The following is a 24,267-nucleotide window of genomic DNA, read 5'->3' on the forward strand; positions in this document are numbered from 1 at the left end:
ACCCTTGTCCAGAACATTGTGCCGAATCTGCACCAGGACCTGCACTCCATCGCTCTAGGCATAGGTGGGATCCATTAGTGACTAAGTGAGAGGAACAGGCCAACCCTGCCTCACTTGAGGTGCCCATTCTCCTCAAGGAGTCAGGCAGGGCCCTCGGACGCCCAAAGGGAGGAAGACCATCAGCTGAACACCCAAGAACCATCCATCCAGGTGACTCCAAGAGTGTACAGCCAATCTCAATCCCCTCTGCTTGTGATCCCAACATCTGCAGCTTCACAGGCCAAGGAAGGTGCTCCCGCCCCACAGCGGGAGACCCAAGGCAGGCTGGGGCACTCTAGCCCTTGGCCAAGGATGAGGACATCATAATGCAAGGTTGTAACTCCTCATTCAGAGATGGATGTGCTGTGATTACCTGATTAGGATCACGATCGATGTGTTAAAGTGAACTCAGCATGGAAGGCTCTGGTGAAAGAGGCTAAAATGAGCTTTTGACATCCACCTCCTGGAAACTGTTGGCTATAAGCATGTCACCTACACACGTGCAGCATCTGGCCCATGCTATGGCCTCTTCCCCTGGAGCCTCTGTTTGCTCGTCCTCATTGAGCTCAGCCCTCTCGACATCTTAAATATCAGAGGAGCTGTGGAACTTCTCCACCTCTTGCCTGGTAAGTCATCCCCTCTTTGGAGTGTCAGGTTGTGTTGAGCACAGCAAGTCACGATGGTCTGCTCAATCAATGAACATGTTGCAGGATCAGCAGCATTAAGTACCCCTTCTCTAAGGCACTTTGTCGCTGACAAATCGGCAACCTCAACCACATTCTCCGCGGGTAAGCCTTTGTCATTGGGGGCTATCCACTGGCTGTGCTGAGGGCCCTCAAAGATCTGTAGCAGTTGTGAGTGACTTAAGGTGTATGAGGCCTGGGAGCTTCCAGACTATCTCACCCATATCTGCATTATCTGCTTCTGGTGGTTGCAGCCCAGCTGTGCATTGAGAGAGTGCAGCCCTTTCCTGTTGATGAATTGTAGCGGCTGTTCCCTGGGAGCTCATAAAGCTGCATGTGTGCAGTCGATGGCACAGTGCAACTGTGGGAACTGGAGATGGCTGCAAATCCCACTGTGTTGGCAGCCTGGCTGGCATCATCTAAGGAGAATTGGATGTAATTGTGTGCCTTGCTAAATTGGGCATCTACAACCTCTTGAATGTATTTATTAGCAGAAACGTAGAGATCCCCAGTGAAGCCCTGGAATGAGCCACTTGCAAAAAGTTCAGAGTGGCGATCACTTTTGGAACCACTGTCAATGGCTGGCCTCCCAGTCCCTGCAGCATCAACTCCTCCCAGAGAATGTGCAGATGTGAGCCACCACACCTCTAGATATGCAAAGACATCTAGGTGCTGTCATTTGCTCAGCTGGAGGTATAAGAAGCAGCTTCTGCGTGCCCTCGATCTTGTCGGATGCTCAATGGCTCAGTCAGTCTCAGCTTTGGATGTTGAGAGGCTGAGCCTTGTTCATTGGGGTGAGGCTTTTCCTTTAGCCCAGCCTGGTAGCGATGCACCCTGCTTCTCCTCCTTCTTTACCCGATTACCAGGATGAAGGCAACATTGCCTGCTCCATTCATGAGGCACGCATGCTCGTGTCTATGGAAACAGTGAACAAAACAAAAACATAACAAATATAAGCTTGCAATGGTCACCTTTCAGTTGCTAACTAGGAAGTCATTGTGGAGCCCATGGGTCACTTTTAGCCCAGTCATTACATCCCCCACTGAATCCCTCGAAAACAGCCTGCAGGAGAACTGAGCTCCCCCCACCAAAGCCGCCCCAATCACCTCCCTCATCTCCCCAAATGACACAGGCTGTTCTGTTTTGTTCTTTTAATGATCCGGGGGCATGTTAAATAAGAGGCAGACTAGAATTATCATCTGTAAACTATTATCATGGTTTATTGAAAAACAGTAAATAATATGAAAGCAATACAAGCAACGAGTCTCACGGCCTTCTGCCCATGGGGGACGCCGGTAACGACGGCTAGTCTGGAGCTCAAACGGTCCTGGCACCATTTACAATTCTGGTCTGAGATGAAGTCCGACATACCTGGGTCAAAGCCCCCCCCCTTTTTACACTGTGACACAAACAATTTCGGTATGAGACCTCGCATGAACAGACTTGGAAAACGGAATCATAGAATCCTACAGTGCAGAAGGAGGCCATTCGGCCCTTCAAGCCTGCACCAACCACAATCCCACCCAGGCCCTATCCCCATAACGCCATGCATTTACCCTAGCTGGTCCCCCTGACACTAAGGGGCAATTTAGCACGGCCAATCCACCTAGCCCGCACACCTTTGGACTGTGGGAGGAAACCGGAGCACCCGGAGGAAACCCACGCAGACACAGGGAGAATGTGCAAACTCCACACGGACAGTGATCCGAGCCGGTAATCGAACCTGGGATCCTGGCGCTGTGAGTTAGCAGTGCTAATAGAGATAGTGGATGCGGCGGTGGTCATTTTCCAAAATTCGATAGATTCTGGAATGGTTCCAGAACACTGGGAGGTGACAAATGTAGCCCTGCTATTGAAGGAAGGAGGGAGAGAGAAAATGGAGAGCTTCAGGCCTGTCATCAGAAGTAGGAAAAATGCTCAAATCTATTATAAAGGATGTGATAACTGGACACTTAAAAATAATGGTGGGATTGGGTGGAATCAGCATGGATTTATACAAGGGAAGTCATGTTTGACAAACCTGTTGGAGTTTTTGGAGTATGCGGCTCGCAGAATAGATAAGGGAGAACCAGTGGATGTGATGTATTTGGAGGCTTTCGAGAAGGCTGCACACAAGAGGTTAGTAAACACAATTCGAACACATTGGCCTGAGGGTTATATACTGGCATGGATTGAGAATTAAGAACATAAGATACATAAGAAATAGGAGCAGGAGTAGGCCATCTAGCCCCTCGAGCCTGCCCCGCCATTCAATAAGATCATGGCTGATCTGACGTGGATCAGTACCACTTACCCGCCTGATCCCCATAACCCTTAATTCCCTTACCGATCAGGAATCCATCCATCCGCGCTTTAAACATATTCAGCGAGGTAGCCTCCACCACCTCAGTGGGCAGAGAATTCCAGAGATTCACCACCCTCTGGGAGAAGAAGTTCCTCCTCAACTCTGTCTTAAACCGTCCCCCCTTTATTTTGAGGCTGTGTCCTCTAGTTTTAACTTCCTTACTAAGTGGAAAGAATCTCTCCGCCTCCACCCTATCCAGCCCCCGCATTATCTTATAAGTCTCCATAAGATCCCCCCTCATCCTTCTAAACTCCAACGAGTACAAACCCAATCTCCTCAGCCTCTCCTCATAATCCAAACCCCTCATCTCCGGTATCAACCTGGTGAACCTTCTCTGCACTCCCTCCAATGCCAATATATCCTTCTTGGTTAATGGACGGAAAACAGAGTCAGAATAAAACCTGATCCTCAGGTTGGCAGGCCGCGATGAGCGGGGTGTCACAGCAGAATTCCCAGCCTCCGAGTTGCTCATGGAGCCACTTGTGGCTGGACCATTAAGTTTCAGTTCAATGGTAATCCCCAGGATGTTAATTGAAGGGGAGGTGGGTGGGGGTGCTGGCGGGAGGAGGTGGGGCGGGTAGTCTGCAATGGTAATATCGTTGAATGTCAAGGTTAGATACTCTGTTGTTGAAGAGAAAGGAAGTTTGATCATGGAATTGCCACCCTGGGTTGTATAAATGGTGAGTTAGCTGGTTTCTGCACAAGTGTGTAAAGTTACGTGCAGAAAAAGCTGACTGGAGAACCAGATTGTGTCACTGAAGTGAAAATAGCACTGAAATAGTAATTCTATCATCTGATGATTCCCAACTTGCATTTATTAGTGAGGTTTGGGTCTGATTCCAGGAGAAGCTCTGGTTGTCTACATTATGGTCTGGCTGAAAATCTGAATAAGCAGAAATCAAGCAGTAATGTAGTGCTTACATGCGTCATTTTTGGTCCCACCATTGTGCATTTTGAAGCGCAAATAAGGCAGTACAGACACACAAATCACACCTTGAGTGTCATGAGGCATTTTGATCCCTTTTCTCTTAAATTAATGCCCAATGTCTTCCCTGTATAGTCAATTTTAAAAACATCCAGTTAAAATCTAGCTTTCTCAGTGTCATATATAAATTGGACATTGACCTCATGTGATCTTCATTTCCTTCTCCTTCTTGAATGATTGCCAAGGTTTGCTGAAAACCCTTGAGACCTGAGCATTTTTGTTCCTCCCAATCTGTGTGAAAATGTAACCATTGTAACCATTCTGCTCTTGCAACAAGTATGCTTAAACAGTTTGTCACTTCATAAAGTTCAAAAACAACTTTTACTTATATAACATCTTTAAAATAATAAAATGTCCCAAGGCACTTCATCGGAGCATTATGAAACATAAATATGAGAACAAATCAGTCAAGGAAATATACTATAATTAATGACAGAACCCATCAGGAAGTAGCCTTCACAGATGTTATCTAAAGGGATTGCAACCCTTCAGTAACAATAAAGCACACTGGAATCTGGAATAAACAGCACTATCTGACTGTAACATTCAAAATGAAATTGAATAACTTATCATAGGTACAAAGTTCCAGGGACATGGACGAAAGGCAGGAGGGTGGCACTAGTTAGATAACTCTAATAGAGATAGACAGTATGGGTTGAATGGCCTCCTTCTGTTTTGTACCATTCTATGATTTTCTGATTCTACATCCATTATCCAAACTCTCTGTCATCTTCCTCCTAATTCCATACCCATGCCAGTAAGTTGACTCAATTTCTATACACTTTAATTTTTGTTAGACTTTCCATTGTGGAACAATATTTCTTCTGAAGGTCCATGTAAATAACTGTCACAGAAATTTCCTTCTGTGCCACATCCATACATACTCAGTGAATTCAAACAGGTTCATTGGATATGAATTATCTTTAACAAATCCATGTTGCCTTATTCTGATCAGTTTACATCTACACAAGTACTCAGTCTCTATGTCCCACCAATAACAGATTTTAACAGCTTCCCCATTGTAATAGTGTCATAGCACCCTCTTGTAAGTATTTGTGTATGTAGGTATCTATAGATACATCAGAATAAACTGGTTTTTGGGGTATTTGACTTCCCGTTTGGCATACTTCCTGTCCTGAAAATATACTACGCCACAAGAGACATTGGGGCGAATTTTCCCGTTCCGCCCGCCACGGGAATCGGAGCAAGCGAGGGGCGGACCATGGAAAGGTCCATTTACCTTGGGCAGGATTTTCCGGTTTTGGGGTGAGCGTGGCCGAAAAATCCCGCCCATTAACACAACCGGCTGATCATTTCATTCTCTATCTCTCCTTCCATTCTTAAATAACAGAGTGACATAGACACTTATCCATCCAAAGGGACACTTTCTGAATCAAAAGAGTTTGGAAAGTTGTGACCAGAAATTTCCTGCCCTACTTAGTTTAATGGCATAGAAACCATAGATACTAGAGACTTGTCAATCTTCTTTTTTGTTCTTCCACAGGATGAGGAGGGAGGTGATGGCCTAGTGGTATTATCACTAGACTGTTAATCCAGAAACTCAACGAATGTTCTGGGGACCTGGATTCAAATCCTGTCACGGCAGATGGTGGAATTTGAATTCAATAAAAATTATCTGGAATTAAGAATCTACTGATGACCGCGAAACCCTTGTCAATTGTCAGAAAACCCATCTGGTTCACTAATTTCCTTTAGGGAAGGAAATCTGCCATCCTTACCTGGTCTGGCCTACATGTGACTCCAAAGCCACAGCAAAGTGGTTGACACTCAACTGCCCTCGAGCAACTAGGGATGGGCAATAAATACTGGCCAGCCAGCGACACCCATGTCCCACTTGCAGATCATGTGATGTTGCTACACCCACTGTGTATTTTGAGTCACATTATTATTTTTTAAATCTAATATTTTACTTATGTTAGCAATTCCTCCCCATGGTTAAGTTTTATTTTTGATTGTATCTCTGGTACCATACCCTGCACTGTGAAGACTGACAGAAGATCAATATCTAGCAAGACTGCCATTTCTTAGTTTCAATTACAATGTCTCCGGCATCGCTTTCTCAGCAACTCACGTTACCCTTTACTGATTCCCTCTTTCCCTTAATATACTGGTAAAACCTTTCGGATTATCTTGAGATCCCTTAACAGTTTTCTCTTATGTTCCCTTTTTGAAGCTCTCTTTCACGTTTTTGTAATCTCTCCTACTCTGGGATCATTACTGCTCCTTACGTTCAACAACAACTTCTATTTATGTAGTGCCTTGAACATTGTCAACTGTTCCACGGTGCTTCAGAAGAATGCTAGAAAGCAAAGTCTCAAACTGAGCCAAAAAAGCTGACAGTAGGGCAGAAGGCCAAAAGGTTGGTTAAAGAGGTCAGTTTTAAGGAGCACCTTAGTGAAGACAGAGAGAGACAGAGAGGTTTAGGGAGGTAATTCCAGAGCTTTCGGCCGATGCGCAGAGCAAGTGTTAGAGTAATTAACATCGGAATGTTAAAGAGGTCGGAATTAGATGAGTGCAGATGCTTCAGCGGTTTCTGGGACTGGGAGAGATTACAGAGGTAGGGAGGGGCAAGGTCATGAGAGATTTAGAAACATGGGGCAGAACTTTGACCTGGGAGGGTGGTAAAATGGTGTTGGAAGGGAGTCTGACATGTTCTCATACAGGGTATAACTGGAAGAATATTGGCTCAACAAATTGCCCAACAGAAGTGGGCAACCAATTAATTTGTCTGTTGAGGACCACTTCACAAGACTGTCAAATGTTATGAGCGAGGGGAGACTTTAGAATGTACATCCCTTTACAGATTGCCACATGACCTGTGCACTGGTAGTGACATGAGATGTGGGGGAGGGTACCAGGAGCTATTCCCGCCTGGCTACAGACATGTGAAAGCACCTTTGTATTAAATAGCTGACATTATTATCTGTGCCACTATTCCCGCACGGCTATGCAATAATACGTGGTGACAGGAGCTGGCTGAGATGGCACATGGACTCCACAGCTTCGACCCGCTTACTTTCGATGCAAACTTCGCGAACAACTGGAAAAAATTCAAGAAGGAATGAAATGTATACTGCTATACCAGTCTCTCCCTCTGTGCTTTGCTGAATTTGGCAGGCCCGGAGGCTATGGGGAATTCAGAATCCTTCCCATTCCAGGAGAAGGAAGACCAAGAGGACCCTGATTAGGTCTTCAGTGAGAGTTCCGAATGCCAGTATGAAATATTTGCCAATATTTTTAGGGTAGCTGTGTCAGATTGTAATGACTCATCTGCTTTCTGGTTTGTGGAACCGAACACATGTCAATCAAGAATTAGTTTTTTACTGGGAGGCAAATGCGCTCGAATTGTTTCAGGATTATCTTGGGGTCTTCTTTTTCCTCCTTTCCCTGGAAGATATACAACTCAAATTTTTCAATGGCTTCGGGACTCATGAGGTTCAATCCGGTATAAGCCTGTATCTTTTTAAACTTGTCAGAGAGCACAGCACTGCACTAAATATGCCAATTGTTCTGAAACTTTTCAAGTCTTACCACTATATTTTCATTAAAGCCAAGTGGGTCAATGTGGCGAAGTCCTTATGCCATACTGCCAACTTCTTACACCATGTAGAACATGTGGGTTCCTCAAATCACCGACACTAAGGACTCCCAACAATAGGGATTTATTGCTGAACTCAACAGGTACATATAGTACTTGTGCTCCATCTGAGATACTGGGGATAACTCCCGCAACTTCGCCACATGATCTCCTATATAGCTGTGTCATCATGTTCACATGTGACCAATTACCGCTCATTTTCCATCATGTGATCCTGCCACAGAAAGAATGTGCCAGGAATATAATGCCCTCCCCCCGCATCATGATTCTAACTATATATCATCCTGCTATATACTCCTATTTCTAATGTGTGTGTGTGTGACACTGGGAGTAATCCTGGGCTCATGGCCTTTGAGATCCTGCTTTTTAACTTACTCCTTAGCTCCTTCAGCGCTTATTTCTGGTCCCAAACATCATTACTCTCCACATTGTTGGTTCCCACACGGACCATGACTCCTGCCTCCATTTCCCCTTCAGAATGTTCTGCACTCCCTCAAAGAGTCTGGCACCAGGAAGTCAACATAATATATGGGACTCATAGCATCCGAATTGGCTGTTTGTTCCCCTGACTATCAGTGATCCTGGAAATGAAAGACTTGGTGTTTGAGAAGCGTTTGAGGACTCTGAGTCTGCGCCCATTGGAGTTTAGAAGGATGAGAGGGGATCTCATTGAAACTTACAGAATATTGAAAGGCCTGGATAGAGTGGAAGTGGAGAAGATGTTTCCGTTAGTAGGATCCAAGGGTACAGCCTCAGAGTAAATGGAGGATTCTTTGGAACCAAGATGAGGAGGAATTTCTTCAGCCAGAGGTAGCGAACCTATGGAATTCATTGCCACAAAAGGCTGTGGAGGTCAGTTCATTGGGTGTATTTAAGACAGAGATAGATAGGTTCATGATTGGTAAGGGGATCAAAGGTTATGGGGAAAAGGCAGGAACATGGGGTTGAGAAACATATCAGCCATGATTGAATGGCGGAGCAGACTCGATGGGCCGAATGGCCTAATTTTGCTCCTATATCTTATGGTCTAAATCCTCACTTAGTACTGCCTTCCTACATTTTGCATCATACCCACACACATACAGCTCCTGACTTATTCCCTTCAGTCATTTACCTCAGCCTTTCGAGATGTTATTACCCTCATTGGTATTCAACACCAAAAACTGATTTGAGGAGAACATACTCCTGAAGAATTCCTGCATTGACTTGCAATCAGAAAAAGCTTATCAGTAAAATCACCCAACACTTAAGAAACGGACGGTAGCACAGTGGTTAGCACTGCTGCTTCACAGCTCCAGGGACCTGGGTTCGATTCCCGGCTTGGGTCACTGTCTGTGTGGAGTTTGCACATTCTCCTCGTGTCTGCGTGGGTTTCCCCCGGGTGCTCCGGTTTCCTCCCACAGTCCAAAGATGTGTGGGTTAGGTTGATTGGCCATACTGAAATTGCCCCTAGTGTCCTGTGATGCATAGGTTAGAGGGATTAGTGGGTAAATGTGTGGGGATATGGGGGTAGGGCCTGGGTGGGATTGTGGTCGGTGCAGACTCGATGGGCCAAATGGCCTCTTTCTGTACTGTAGGGTTTCTATGATTTCTATGAAAACAATTCATAATTAAGTTATTAAGTAATACGTAAAAAGCTGAGTACACACAGTTTAAGATTGTATGGGAACAATCCTTAATTTCCAGCGAGAATTCAATGCACGTTATGTTTGATTGATTTATAATCTAATTTCTAGGTGTCAATTTAAATTATACCTTCAAAAAATTAATGATCAGTGGTGCTCCTGAAACATTTTTTGAGATGCAAGTCACAGATTAAATGTAAGTAAACTGCAAATAATGCCTTGACAAAAATATTCCTCAAAGATACAGGGCAACAAATCCTTCACTCCCCTTCAGAACAGAATCATAGACTCATAGAATTCCTACAGTGCAGAAGGAAGCCATTTGGTCCATTGAGCCTGCACTGACAACAATCTCACCCAGGACCTATTCTTGTAACCCCACATATTTACCCTGCTAGTCCCCCTGACATTAAGAGGCAATTTAGCATGGCTAATCCTCCTAACCTGCACATTTTTGGACTGTGGGAGGAAACCGGAGCACCCGGAGGAAACCCACGCAGACATGGGGAGAACGTGCAAACTCCACACAGACAGTCACCCATTGAACCCAGGTCCCTGGCACTGTGAGGCAGCAGTGCTAACCATAGTGCCCCCCATAATGTTAACTCTAATGCTAACTTTGTTTCTCCACTGACCTGCTGCGTTTTTCCAATATTTTCAGTTTTTGTTACAGATTTCCAGCTTCTATAGCATTTTGCTTGTGTTATAACAAATCCTTCACCTTAGCCTCTTGACAAGAAATTATTAATGGTGCTTAGACTTTGGAATTAATGATTAATGGAATTGTTTTACAGCAAATTAGTTTGGATTATTTGGGAGTTATGCTCTCAACCTATATTTGCGAACTGCACAAGCCACTAAGTGAAAGAATTAACTGCTTGAGCAAGTTATCAAGACACTTTCAGTGATTTTCCTTCCCTGACCTCAGTCTATATGGGCTAGGTATAATGTCCATGCCACTGACTCGGCTGAAACAAGTTAAGTCAGCACAGATCAGTAACTGAATGTGGTTTCTTCCTGATCCCTTGGCATGTAGAGACAGATGGGGCAATTTTCACCTTACCACTGGAGTATAAAATTGATGTGGATCAGATATTCCTTACAATTTAAAAGGGAAATTGATGCCTAGTTTACAATTTTGCAGTTTGCCAGTAAGTTGAAAATGACACCCAGAGATTTAACAGCCAGACTGGCCCCTTACACCATTTTCCAACTGATTCTTACTTCTCTGTTTTGACATTGTTACGTGTTGGGAGAGCTAATGAAATTTGATCCCATCAGAAATCAGATCAAATCAGAGTTGTGCATGACATGTTGCAACATAACTGATTGAAGATCAATATAATTTAGGCTTAATTGCATGTTACTCTTTCTCCTGATGTATTAGGCTCTTATCAAAGGTTAATATTTGAGTCCGGATGCCAAGGTGTTTTATTACCTTCAAGTTATAACTGGTTTATTACCAATAATATTTATATATGTCCAAACAAGGGTCTGACAGAACTGTAATACATGTCTCTTTTCCTCCCTGGCTCCAACTGGGGTTCCTCCCCAAACTAGGACACGCGTCCTTGCACCCGATTGGCTGCACATAACTGGTGCAGCCTTTCTGTGCAGGTGACTAAACTTCTCTGCCCTCCCTGTCAAGATGCAGTAACACTCCCAAGTCCAGCAAGTCAGCAGAACTTCTCTAAAAACTCCCCACAATACTTGCAGAACGCCAAAATCAAAAGCACCTCACCTGCGAATTAGATGGCTGACCCTTTTAATGGGTTGGGGAGGGTGTGGTCCCTCAGACAGCTGAACCAATATTCAGCGTGACGTTACCAGGAGAGGGCATTCGCTGGACCCACTCAGCCCAACTTTGCAACCTGATGCCATGATCTGCCTACTGCAGAAACTTCTGGCGCACAACAGCACAACATAGCTGGAAGCATGCCTGCACCAGCATGCTTCCAGCTATGCTGGAGATAGCTGGTAGCTCTGTGCTTACAATTTGGAGAGTTGCTGGCTTCCATAACTCCAGCTCCAGTGAGGCCAAGGAATCAAATTTTGCAGCATAAACATTTTTCATTATTAGTGTCACAAGTAAACGCCAATGGAATCTTGTCTTCTTTTCAAACATGCTGAAATATTTATTTCAATTTTTATACAGGTTCTTATTCCTTCATTCTTCATTAACAATCTGGAAACTTTTCTGGCTATTGCTTAGAGTTCCAGTAAATCCAGTAATCCACCAACACTGCATTGCGTACCTACCTTGTCATTAGAGCAGAACTTGGCCCAGTGTACCATACATCATGGATTTGAGGCACATGCCTGATTGGCTACTTTGCATAGATTAAAATGGTTTCACAGGAAATTATGTGGACCAAGATTTGGGCCACATTCAAATTTTGTCTTCTGCCCATACTTTAAGATGGATTCTCCAGCTGCGTACATCCCTGCGGACCTTTGAATGGTTCGCTGAATTTTGTCTTGCCCACTATGATTCCCGCAATGGGTGAAATGGGAAAATTTCGGCCTTGGAAATTATTTTCTTTGTTCCAGTACTTTTTAGTTGCTGGCATCCATTTCTGAAATTCCTAGGGCAGTTTTCAGAGTTTGCAGTTGTGGCAGGAAACCTTGCCCATTAGCAGAACAATATCAGAAATTCAGGTTGGCATTGCAGATAATCCTCTGGATATTTAAATTAACGGTTAGAAAATTTCCACCATTACTTTTGAACTAGATGGCTCTGAATCCAGTTCAGAAATGCTCCAGGTAACACGTTTAGTGGCATGATGAGTGGATTAATCCTGTACAGGCATCCTTTATGCAGTATGATGGCATAGTGGTTAGCACTGCTACCTCACAGCGCCAGGGACTCAGGTTCGATTCTGGCCTTGGGTGACTGTCTGTGTGGAGTTTGCACGTTCTCTCCGTGTCTGCGTCAGTTTCCTCAGGGTGCTCTGGTTTCCTTCTACAGTCCAAAGATGTGCAGGAAAGGTTGATTGGCCATGCTAAATTGCCCCTTAGTTGCCCAAGATGTGTAGGTTAGGGGATAAGCAGGGTAAATAAATGAGGTTACGGGGTAAGCCAGGATAGGAGTCGGTGCAGACACGATGGGCGAATGGCCTCCCTCTACACTGTATGGTTTCTATGCTCCAATGAATGATTATTCCCAGTTCAACTGACATGGTTTTTCCATTCTCTGAACTGGAATAAATGGGAATGACAATGTGAATCAGATCTACTTGAAAATTTACAGGAATCTGAATACGTAGATAGAATCTGAATACATGTTTGGAAGAGAGTCAAGTTAGGAGTCATTAGCTGGGCTCGCGTTTTATTTTTATGAAGCTGAGTTGAAGAAAACTGTAATAATTTTACTGAGGCCAGACTTGCGTCACTCTTTAGTTACAGTGAGCTGCAGAAAAACTACTGCTGTTATACCCATTTCTCTGAAAATTACAAAACAGTGGCTTTAAGGAGAAGTTCAACATTGATCGAGTGATGAAGGAAATGTTAGAGTTGGGTACAAAATGGATTGTGTGGTGACCGGGGTGGTGGGGGGGGGGCTGTGGTGTTAGTTGTTAAAGGGATATGCGATACATTTATGGCTTCAGTTACTTCGCATGGACAGCGGGCAATGCAACATGGAAATTAAGTGTCTGACTTAAATCAAAAACTAAAAGAGAAAAGGCTGGAAAATCTCAGGAGGTCTGGCAGCATCTGCAAGGAGATAAAGAGTTGATGTTTTGCGTCCAGATGACCCTTTGTCAAAGCTAAAAGGCATAGAAAGTTGGAGATATTTATGCTGTACGGTGAGGGAATGAAAGATGAGTCATAGCCACAGAAACCAGGGGAAAGGCTGCTAATGGCAGTCCATGGAGAGAACAGAAGGTGTGAATGGCCAAATGGCAGAGAAGCTGAAATCCGAGGGTAAGTTGTGACAGATCAAAAACTAACTCCATATGGCAGTCCATCAAATGCCATGGGAAGCCATTAGTCATGCAAAGATTTTATATGCTTGTATTTTATGCCAGTCCATGAAATGACCAGGACACCTTTGTAACCTGAGTTATGCAAGACTTTTATTTGTTTATACTTTGCACTATTTTTCACAAGTGGGTTGAGGAGATTTGAGGGCTATATTCTATTGCAGTATGGTTTGTATTTAAACAAACACACCAAGCAATCAGAATGTGGCGACGGTCCAGAACAACGATGTTGAGGGAACTATATGAAACAGGCACATTGCAAAATTTAATCTGTAGTGACCATTTTTTCGGATAAAACAAATGACATTACAGATCCAAAATTGCACCCACTGTGCACACGCACAGCTGGGTAATGCTGATTTGATGCGTGCGCTGCCATTTTGGAGCTCATAAGAACATATGAACTAGGAGCAGGAGTAGGCCATCTGGCCATTCAAGACTCCAACTAATCACTTCTCTTTCTCATGCACGGTTGAATTGGCATTCAGCAGAAGGAAGGAATCCTCCACTATCAGCAATACCTAAAGGGACAATTACCAGAGCCATACCTCAGTTGTTAGCATTTTTGTCTCTGAGTCACGAGGTTCTGAGTTCAAGTCCCATTCCGGGGTCTAAGCAAAAAAAATCAAGGCTGATGTCCCAGTGTAGTATTGAGAGAGAAATGCACTTTGGGAGGTGCCGTCTTTCACCCGAGGTGCTAAATCGAGGCCCTGTCTGCTTGTCTGCTAGATGTGAAAGATTCCAGGACACCATTTTGAAGCTAAGCTGGCGAGTCAACCGTGGGGTCCGAGCCAATATTTATCCATCAATCAACTTCCCTAAAAGGCTATTATTGCTGTGTGTAGGCATTTACTTTAAGTATATTGGCTGTTATTTTCCTACATTACAACAATGACTGCACTTTGAAAGTACTTTATTGGCTGTAAAACACTTTAAGATGTCTGATGGTTATGAAAAGTGCTACACTGTTGTGAGTCTTTCCGGTTAGTTGTTGATTGATTTCTAAGGCTGTTGTTACAAGTGTACTTGGATTTGATGCTTTCTAGATTTCTTTAACATTGCTAAAGGCTACAGGAAACAATGTGGCGCATGCTGAAGGTCTCGATCTTCAAGGTTTCTGTGTAAACCAGTTTCTCCAGGCATGGAAGCAGTAGTAGACATTTTGCTTAGAGTACAGCACACCATGAAAGCTGAGCAGAGATAAAACAGAATAGGACCAGCTTCGAGAAGAGGGAGGAAGAGGAGGGGAGGAGGGCTTCAGCAGGAGGTCATATTCACCCCAGGGATCAGAGAGCAATTCAACTATATCTCTGTGAGGAACAATGTTTGTGATGTTTGCATTTCAGTAAAGCTGTCCTCACTGACATGTGTCACCTTTTGCAGCCTCAACCAGAACCTCGGTGGCAGTGGCTATGATGGTGACCATAGTGATGGACTTCGATATGTCTAACTCCTTTCAGGTTGGACCAGAGGTTTGCCATCCACTGCTGCAAAGTTGGCTGGTGGTGGAGGTCACTGGAATTTTACTCAAAGGAGCTGACCACTCTTTATTCTCTCTTGCTAGGAAGCATTGATGGAGCTAGCACATAGTCTTGCTAGGACTGCATATTTCTTCATGGTTCTGGATGACATTGATTTCACACAGATCACTTTGCAGACAACTGTTTAAAGTTTATTCATCAGCGTCACAAGTAGGCTTACATCAACACTGCAACGAAGTTACTGTGAAAATCCCCTAGTCGCCACACTCCGGCACCTGTTCGGGTACACGGAGGGAAAATTTAGCATGGCCAATGCACCTAACCAACACGTCTTTCAGACTGTGGGAGGAAACCAGAGCACCTGGAGGAAACCCATACAGACACGGGGAGAATGTGTAGACTTCACACAGTCACCCAAGCCGGGTATCGAACCCAGGTCCCTGGTCCTGTGAGGCAGCAGTGCTAACCACCATGCCGCCCCTAATAATGTTAACTCTGAGATACACGCCAACTAAAAGAACATTGCGTCCCCTCAAAATCCAGCTGGCGTCCGAACATACGCAGCAGCCACCATTTCCATACTGGAAAAGATGGGCTCCATGTTCTGTATCATGGTTGGTGCCAAGTGTCTCCATACTCCTTAACATTGCAGCCAAGCTTTCTGGTAGGCCTACCCCCAATGCACCAAGCGTCTCATTGTGCACACCCATCAGTCTTGTCCTGTAGCCTGCGCCATTGCAGTGCTCATGAGTCCATTGCAGCAGAAATCTTGTGCGCCTCATCCTCAGTAGAGTTGGCACTTGCGCAACCTTGCCCCCTACCTGGGCCCAGTGTCCCACCACACAGCTAACTCTCAATTTCATGCAATGTCATTATCTGAGCTGGTGGCCATGAATGTGAGACTGAGAACTAGAAAACTAAAGCACAACGGACATGTATTTTAGATCATATTGATGTCCAACCTAGCGTAAAGGAAAATCAAAAAGGTATCCTTTCAATTAATTAAAATGTAAATCAGCATTGACTTAAAAGGGTTCTCAGACGCCTGATTCACCTAGATCACACTAGTACAATCCACAACAAAACAATGAGGGTTTGCTCCAAGATGGAGAGCCATTCCTAAAGCTTATAGCACTCAAAGGTGTAATAGAGTACATATAGGTAATTGGTAGTCCAGCAATCAATAGTAATAATTCCTGTCAAACATGTGGGCTCTTGTCTGTTGACATTTGTTAACAATCAGTGGAAAAGATGTGTGTGTGTGATATACGCCGGAATTCTACCAACCCACCTGCCATGGAATCAGAGCGGGTGAGGGGCGGACAATAGATATGTCCGTTGACCTCGGGCGGGATTTTCCGGTCTCGGGTCGAGCGAGGCCATAAAATCCCACCCATAGTCTTGTGAAAAGACATCTACACATTACATGTGGTTGTTAGCTTTCTCAAGTAAGTAGCACAGAAAATGGGAGCAGGAGGAGGTCATTCGGCCCTTCGAGCCTGCTCTGGCATTCATTTTGATCATGGCTGATTAAAAGGGAAAACAAAGATATCAGAAAATCTCTCACGGAATGCAGAAACAATCTTAAAGTAGTTACAATACAGGCATAGGAACAGGTTCCCAGAATAAATAACATTCCAGTGGGCAGTTGCTGTGGGGGCGATTGAATGTAAAGTTTCCCAAACCGTCTGATATATGAGTTTTAAGGTGGGGCTTAAAGGACAGGCAATACTTCTACTGTAAAAGTCTCCTGCCAAATCTCAAATAATGCAATTCCTGTAGCTCAGGTGCCATATGTTATACTGTATTATTGCAGGGTACAATTATAGTGCTTGTCTCTGCACAGGCAAAAATTGGCCAGCATTTTGCAAAAGGACATAAGTATGATCATCCTTCAGATAAAAGTTCAAAAATCTAGCAAAACAAGTACAAGAAATTATAGATGGTCTTTCACTTTCTGACAGAGATGGTAACCCTCTCCAGTGTTTTTTCTATTGGAAACCAGACATTTTCATTTTTAAAAAATCTTTTGTTCTTAAAATGGTGCTAGAATGCAGAAATTCCTAATTACCTTTGTGCTGGGAAATGACGTATGCAGTGCTGGGCATGAAGTGTGCCAGCTAGGTGTGATCAAGAGGCTGAATATTTGTTCAGTGCAAGTGTCTGGAAGAGCAAGAAGAACAACATTCAGCTGCTGTATCTGCCAGTAATAAATTCTTGCACAAAATATTTATTATAATACAGGTCCCTGTGATTTACTGGAAATCACTTGATCACTCCCCTACCATCATCATTACCATGTTTGTTCAGTAATTTATAACTACCAGTTTTGTTTCTTTGCCATAGTGACTATCCAGTTGTTGTGGGGGAATTAAAGAAATGGTTACCTGACACACAAAATGGTTGCCTGGCACACAAAATAGTTACCTGGGAAGGGACATTAAACAGGCACTGGCTTTTAGCACAGACAGTTACTTAAAGTTAAAACATGCAGGAACCGAAATGCTGCAGGAAGCCAGTCAGAGCTTGAGGCACTTTGAGATAGGATCAGACCCAGAACAATAAGTCTGATAATAAGATCAGCCACAGATGGGAACATAAATACAACAACATCAGCCACTGAATGTATAGATCGAAACCAGTCATTGATAGAGGAAATGTATCCATTCTATGAGCAATGCTATGTTAACTGCCCATGTCTGTACCTGTCTGCTTGTAACGATGCGTTAACTATCGATGTCCGTAATCTGCCTACTCAACTTATAACGATGTGTTAAATGGCTAATATCCGTACTGCCTATTGTCTAAAAGGTATAAAAATGATCAACTGCTATTGTGTAGTTGAGAAGGTAGCTGCCAAGTACTGCGGAGTACCAGTGCTTTCTCCCGAAGCTTCGTGTCCGAAATAAAACTGTATTGTTGAAACCTCAAAGTCTGATTCCAGTGGTAAATTTGCCACAACACAGTCAATCACATTCTGTGTACTTACTGGCTTGTGTTTCTATTTGACAAATCTACTATCCTGAAATCTTAAGTACAATTTACTGTTCCGTGCCGATTGTAAGCAGCCCTTATGGTGGGAGCCTGTGCCAAAATACTTTGCATTGGCAATAATTTTTATTATTCATTTGTGGGAAATGAGTGTCACTGGCTGATTTATTGCCCATCCCTAATTGCTCTTGTTCAGAGGGCAGTTGAGAGTCAACCACATTGCTGAGGCTCCGGAGTCACATGTAGGCCAGACCAGGTAAGGACAGCAGATTTCCTTCCCTAAAGGACATTAGTGAACCAGATGGGTTTTTTCCGACAATCGACAATGGTTTCATGGTCATCAGTAGATTCCAGATATTTTTACTGAATTCAAATTCCACCATCTGCCGTAGCGGGATTCGAACCCGAGTCCCCATAACATTAGCTGTGTTTCTGGATTAATTGTCTAGTGATAATACCACGAGGCCATCACCTCCCCCTAATTATGTTCTGAGATCTTAAAACCCAGGCCCTTTTAAAAGGCTCACTGCCTATTAAAAGGAGGCTGCACGCCAGCAATTGTGCCTGATAGGAAATATAGTTTCATTTTTGGAAGAATGTCTCTGCAGGCATGGGAGAGGGTTGCCCACTTTGGTGATGCCTCAGTGGTGACCGAGGTGCACTGCGAGTGGGAGGCAAGAGATGGAATCTTGGAGGCAGGTGAATGGGGAAATTCAGAGAGCTGTGCCCACAGTACATCTCTTGCTGCTACATATATTTCTCAAGCTACAACAACGCACTCCCATCACACCTTCTACAGCATTCCCTGACACACAGGACTCACCCTAACATTCATATAGCCCACTTCACTCTACCAATGCTGCCGGCATCACACTTACATCACCTTGCCTCCACACACCACCAGCTATCATATCACTCAATGCCACACAATCACTGCCACTCTTCCTCCTCTCTTGCAGGAGAAGAATGCTCATAACTAAAGGGAGAGACAGAAGATCAAAGTCGGGGGGGACGGGGGGACCCACAAATGCATCGCCTCCGCCTCATGAAGGAGACGGTGCTACGTGCCATGAGGTCAGAGGTAACACAGCCTGCGGCTTCTGGTGCCACAGAGGCTGTCCAGAATGATGGCAAAAGGCAGCCGTACGCCCCTTTTCAACTTCCTCCTCACTCTCCTCCCGAGATGTAGCACAAAGATGGTGTGACTATGGATCTCCTGCTTTCTTACCCATATCCCTTCCCTCACCCCAAATCTCACAATGCACTTGTATCTTTTCAGGTAAAGAGCTGCTGCCCTGGACAGCCTGAGCAGAGATAGTGGGTAGAGGGAGAACTACCCTGTGAAAATGATGAGGATGCACTAGCTCTTGATCTTACACTCATAGCCACCAGCTCAGATACTGGCACTACGAGGATCTCAAAGGGTACAGTTGTAGTCTTACTGGGCATGGGTGAGCTGCAGACAGGCCAGATGGAAACGGTGGCTCATGTGTCAGCTACCCGGAGGGCAAATCCACTGATGTCTTGTAGCATCCATAAAGTGGGTGCAGCAGCGCACAATGTATCGTCAGGGGATTTTTCTGATCAAAGACTGGTCTGGAACAATGACACACTTGGTCATCAATAGATCTACTGCTTGTAAATATGATCAATGCCGTTATTTGCCTTTAATCACGTATAAACTTCTCATCGAGAACTGACTTGCTGCTGTCTGTATCGGCAAGGAATTGACTGGAAGGAAATAGAATCCAAATAGAGCAACAGAGAAAAAAGGAAGCTCATATATTCTCAGATATAATGATGGCAGCCTTTGTCCAGGAGGTTGAGAGGAGGAGAGAGGCTGGAGGTCCTCAAGGAATACACTCAGAACGGAAAGGAAAATATGGTGACAGACATCAAACCCCTGAGTAAGGCCTTCAGGATTAGGCAGCAATGCTGCAGGACATTCAATGACCTCATGGGATAGTCAATGTCACTGCTGAATCATCACATGAACTCTCCTACTCACCACACCACCAATCTCAAAGGCTGTTCCTAGCACTACATCCCATGTCTTTCACCCATCAGCGGTCAGGACTCAGTCCGCACATCCAGATACAGCAGCTTACCCTCAGATACCCACCAATGATGCCAGCCTCACACCCGCCTTTCACTGCACTCAGCTGTGGCAGGTAGATCACTCACAAGAGTGCAATGCAATCACTGTCATTCTCCCTTCTCCATTATAGGACAAGGTGACCCAGAACTGCAAGGAGCAAAGCAGAACCAGTGGTGGGAAGAGGGCAGGGGGTGGTTTGCAGTGATATATGCATCCCATAAGCTAGAATTAACAGTGCTTCACGTCATGAGGCTGACTGTGGCAGAGGACATGATATCCAGTACCACCCAAACTATTCCAGATTTTTCGGTAATGCTCCTTTGCAAATCTCTCAACCTATCATCTGGCATGATGTTATGACAATGGGTCTTTTGCTTTCCACCCTTCACCTTTTGTCATTATTAACCCATTCCTCTGATGTCCTCTGGACATTCAGATAGCCTGGGCCTGCTGTCTGTTCAGCAACTGCAGCCTCAGGAGTATAGGCGAGAGTAGCAACAAACCCCCAGTGAAGAAGCACCATCACTTGATCTGATACTCACAGTCACCAGCCACAGCAAGTGCCTTAGTGGGTAGTATAGATGGTATAGAATTGGAAGTCTGTTCATGCTGAATCAGTGCACACAAGTGTACAGAACCACTGCTTGAGGATACCGATGGGCTGCTCCAGGATGTTCTTGGTAGCAGGTTGGGTTCCACTACTCATCGTGTGATTGGCTGGTGAATGGGGATCACCAGCCATGTCCAAGCAGCCGACCTCTGATTCTTTGTGGTGGCCCGAAGATGGCAGGGATAGCAGACTGCCTCAGGATGTAGGCAGCATTGCTGCTGCCAGAATAGTGGGCATTCACTGACAGGATGGTTTGGACATGCTAGAATCTCCTCCAGCCCCAATGATACCAAGTCATAAGTGCTCAATTCATTGTGGCCTCTTTAGCATCCCTGATTTTAATTGCTTCGCCACTGGTGACTGTGCCTTCAGCTGCCTAGGCCCTAAACTCTGGGAATCCTGAGAGTTATCTTCTTCTCTATTTTTCTTTCTCTTTTACAATGCTACTTAAAACATACCTCTTTGTTTTTAACCATCGATCCTAATATTGCCGAACAGACCTCCAATTCTATACCATCTATACTACCCACTAAGGCACTTGCTGTGGCTGGTGACTGTGAGTATCAGATCAAGTGATGGTGCTTCTTCACTGGGGTTTGTTGCAACTCTCGCCTATACTCCTGAGGCTGCAGTTGCTGAACAGACAGCAGGCCCTGGCTAGGACGCAGACCAGCTGCGAAACTCTGCCAAGCAGACGAGACAAAGGAACTACACCATCTACATGCACACCAAGAACAGGAAACTTGAGAAACTCGGCATCACCACCAGCAGCAACCAAGCCTCCCCCGGTACCACAGTAGAAAACAGTACCACTGCAGGGAAGTCCATTGTCAACTTGTCCGACTACACACTTCAACCAGATGAAATCGAAGTTCTCAGCCGAGGGCTTAATTTTTGCCCCACCACCAAAATAGACCCCATCAGTCTCGCAGCAGACACAGAGGAATTCATCAGGCGAATGAGGCTGAGGGAGTTCTTCCACAAACCCCAAGAGGCCAACAACGAACACAATGAGACAGCCAATGAACCGGAACAGCCGACAGAGAGATCCGCAGTGCATCCGAAGAGGAAAGAGTCGAATTGGACTCCTCCGGAAGGCCGCTGCCCTCGACTTGACATGTATGCCCAAGCCGTCAGGAGGTGCGTCAACACCAAATTCATCAGCCGCACTCACAAGACAGCCCCGAACATCACCCAAGCACAACGTAACGCCATCCACGCTCTCAAGACCAACATTGTCATCAAACCAGCAGACAAAGGAGGGGCCATCGTCATACTGAACAGAACGGATTACTGCAAAGAAGTGTACCGACAACTCAACAACGAGGAACACTACAGACAGTTACCTGCAGATCCGACCAAAGAACACACCCGTCAACTCAACACTCTGATCAAGACCTTTGATCCGGACCTTCAGAACACCCTCCGTGCTCTCATCCCACGTACTCCCCGCGTTGGAGATCTCTACTGCCTCCCGAAGATACACAAGGCAAACACACCCGGCCGTCCCATCGTATCAGGCAATGGGACCCTGTGCGAGAACCTCTCCGGCTATGTCGAGGGCATCCTGAAACCCATTGTACAAAGAACCCCCAGCTTTTGTCGCGACACAACGGACTTCCTACAGAAACTCGGCACACATGGAGCAGTTGAACCAGGAGCGCTCCTCGTCACAATGGATGTCTCAGCACTCTACACCAGCATCCCCCATGACGATGGCATTGCTGCAACGGCCTCAGTGCTCAGCGCCAACAACTGCCAGTTTCCAGATGCAATTTTACATCTCATCCGCTTCATCCTGGACCACAATATCTTCACCTTCAACAACCAGTTCTTCATCCAGACACACGGAACAGCCATGGGGACAAAATTTGCACCTCAATATGCCAACATCTTCATGCACAGGTTCGAACAAGACTTCTTCACCGCACGGGACCTTCAACCGATGCTATACACTAGATACATCGATGACATTTTCTTCCTTTGGACTCATGGTGAACAATCACTGAAACAACTCTATGATGACATCAACAAGTTCCATCCCACCATCAGGCTCACCATAGACTACTCTCCGGAATCGGTTGCATTCTTGGACACGCGCATCTCCATTAAGGACGGTCACCTCAGCACCTCACTGTACCGCAAGCCCACGGATAACCTCACGATGCTCCACTTCTCCAGCTTCCACCCTAAACACGTTAAAGAAGCCATCCCCTACGGACAAGCCCTCCGTATACACAGGATCTGCTCGGATGAGGAGGATCGCAACAGACACCTCCAGACGCTGAAAGATGCCCTCATAAGAACAGGATATGGCGCTAGACTCATTGATCAACAGTTCCAACGCGCCACAGCGAAAAACCGCACCGACCTCCTCAGAAGACAAACACGGGACACAGTGGACAGAGTACCCTTCGTTGTCCAGTACTTCCCCGGAGCGGAGAAGCTACGGCATCTCCTCCAGAGCCTTCAACATGTCATTGATGAAGACGAACATCTCGCCAAGGCCATCCCCACACCCCCACTTCTTGCCTTCAAACAACCACACAACCTCAAACAGACCATTGTCCGCAGCAAACTACCCAGCCTTCAGGAGAACAGTGACCAAGACACCACACAACCCTGCCACAGCAACCTCTGCAAGACGTGCCGGATCATCGACACAGATGCCATCATCTCACGTGAGAACACCATCCACCAGGTACACGGTACATACTCTTGCAACTCGGCCAACGTTGTCTACCTGATACGCTGCAAGAAAGGATGTCCCGAGGCATGGTACATTGGGGAAACTATGCAGACGCTGCGACAACGGATGAATGAACACCGCTCGACAATCACCAGGCAAGACTGTTCTCTTCCTGTTGAGGAGCACTTCAGCGGTCACGGGCATTCGGCCTCTGATATTCGGGTAAGCGTTCTCCAAGGCGGCCTTCGCGACACACGACAGCGCAGAGTCACTGAGCAGAAACTGATAGCCAAGTTCCGCACACACAAAGACGGCCTCAACCGGGATATTGGGTTTATGTCACACTATTTGTAACTCCCACAGTTGCGTGGACCTGCAGAGTTTCACTGGCTGTCTTGTCTGGAGACAATACACATCTTTTTAGCCTGTCTTGATGCTCTCTCCACTCCCATTGTTTTGTTTCTTAAAGACTGGATTAGTTGTAAGTATTCGCATTCCAACCATTATTCATGTAAATTGAGTCTGTGTCTTATAAGTTCTGTTTGTGAACAGAATTCCCACTCACCTGAAGAAGGGGCTCAGAGCCTCGAAAGCTTGTGTGGCTTTTGCTACCAAATAAACCTGTTGGACTTTAACCTGGTGTTGTTAAACTTCTTACTGTATCTGAATGTCCAGAGGACATTAGAGGAGCGGGTTAATAATGACAAATGGTGAAGGGTGGAAAGCAAAAGACCCATTGTCCTAACATCTGCAGCTTGCACGTCATTCCATATGAAATGTTACTTTATAATCCTCCTGTGAGATACCTTATTACATTTTATTATGTTAACATCGCTATATCGATAAATGTTGCTTGTGTTGAAAAGCAGCTGTTGTGGTTCCTATCTCCCTCTGCTGACATGGGGACTCCACAGATTCACACGTGCAGTCAATGGCCATCAGGAATCTTGTTATCTTAGCAAATTCCCATTCACACTCATCCTATATCTCCTTGCATTGAGAGAATACAATGAATTGCCACTCTTGTCACATAGGAATGCCGTCACCTCCCAGATGCATTGATGTATCGGGAGAAGCTGGAGATGTCCCCCATTCCTGCCTGGAATGATTCAGTCACAGA

This window comes from Mustelus asterias, chromosome 1 (assembly GCF_964213995.1).
Source record: "Mustelus asterias chromosome 1, sMusAst1.hap1.1, whole genome shotgun sequence".
Classification (NCBI taxonomy): Eukaryota; Metazoa; Chordata; class Chondrichthyes; order Carcharhiniformes; family Triakidae; genus Mustelus; species Mustelus asterias.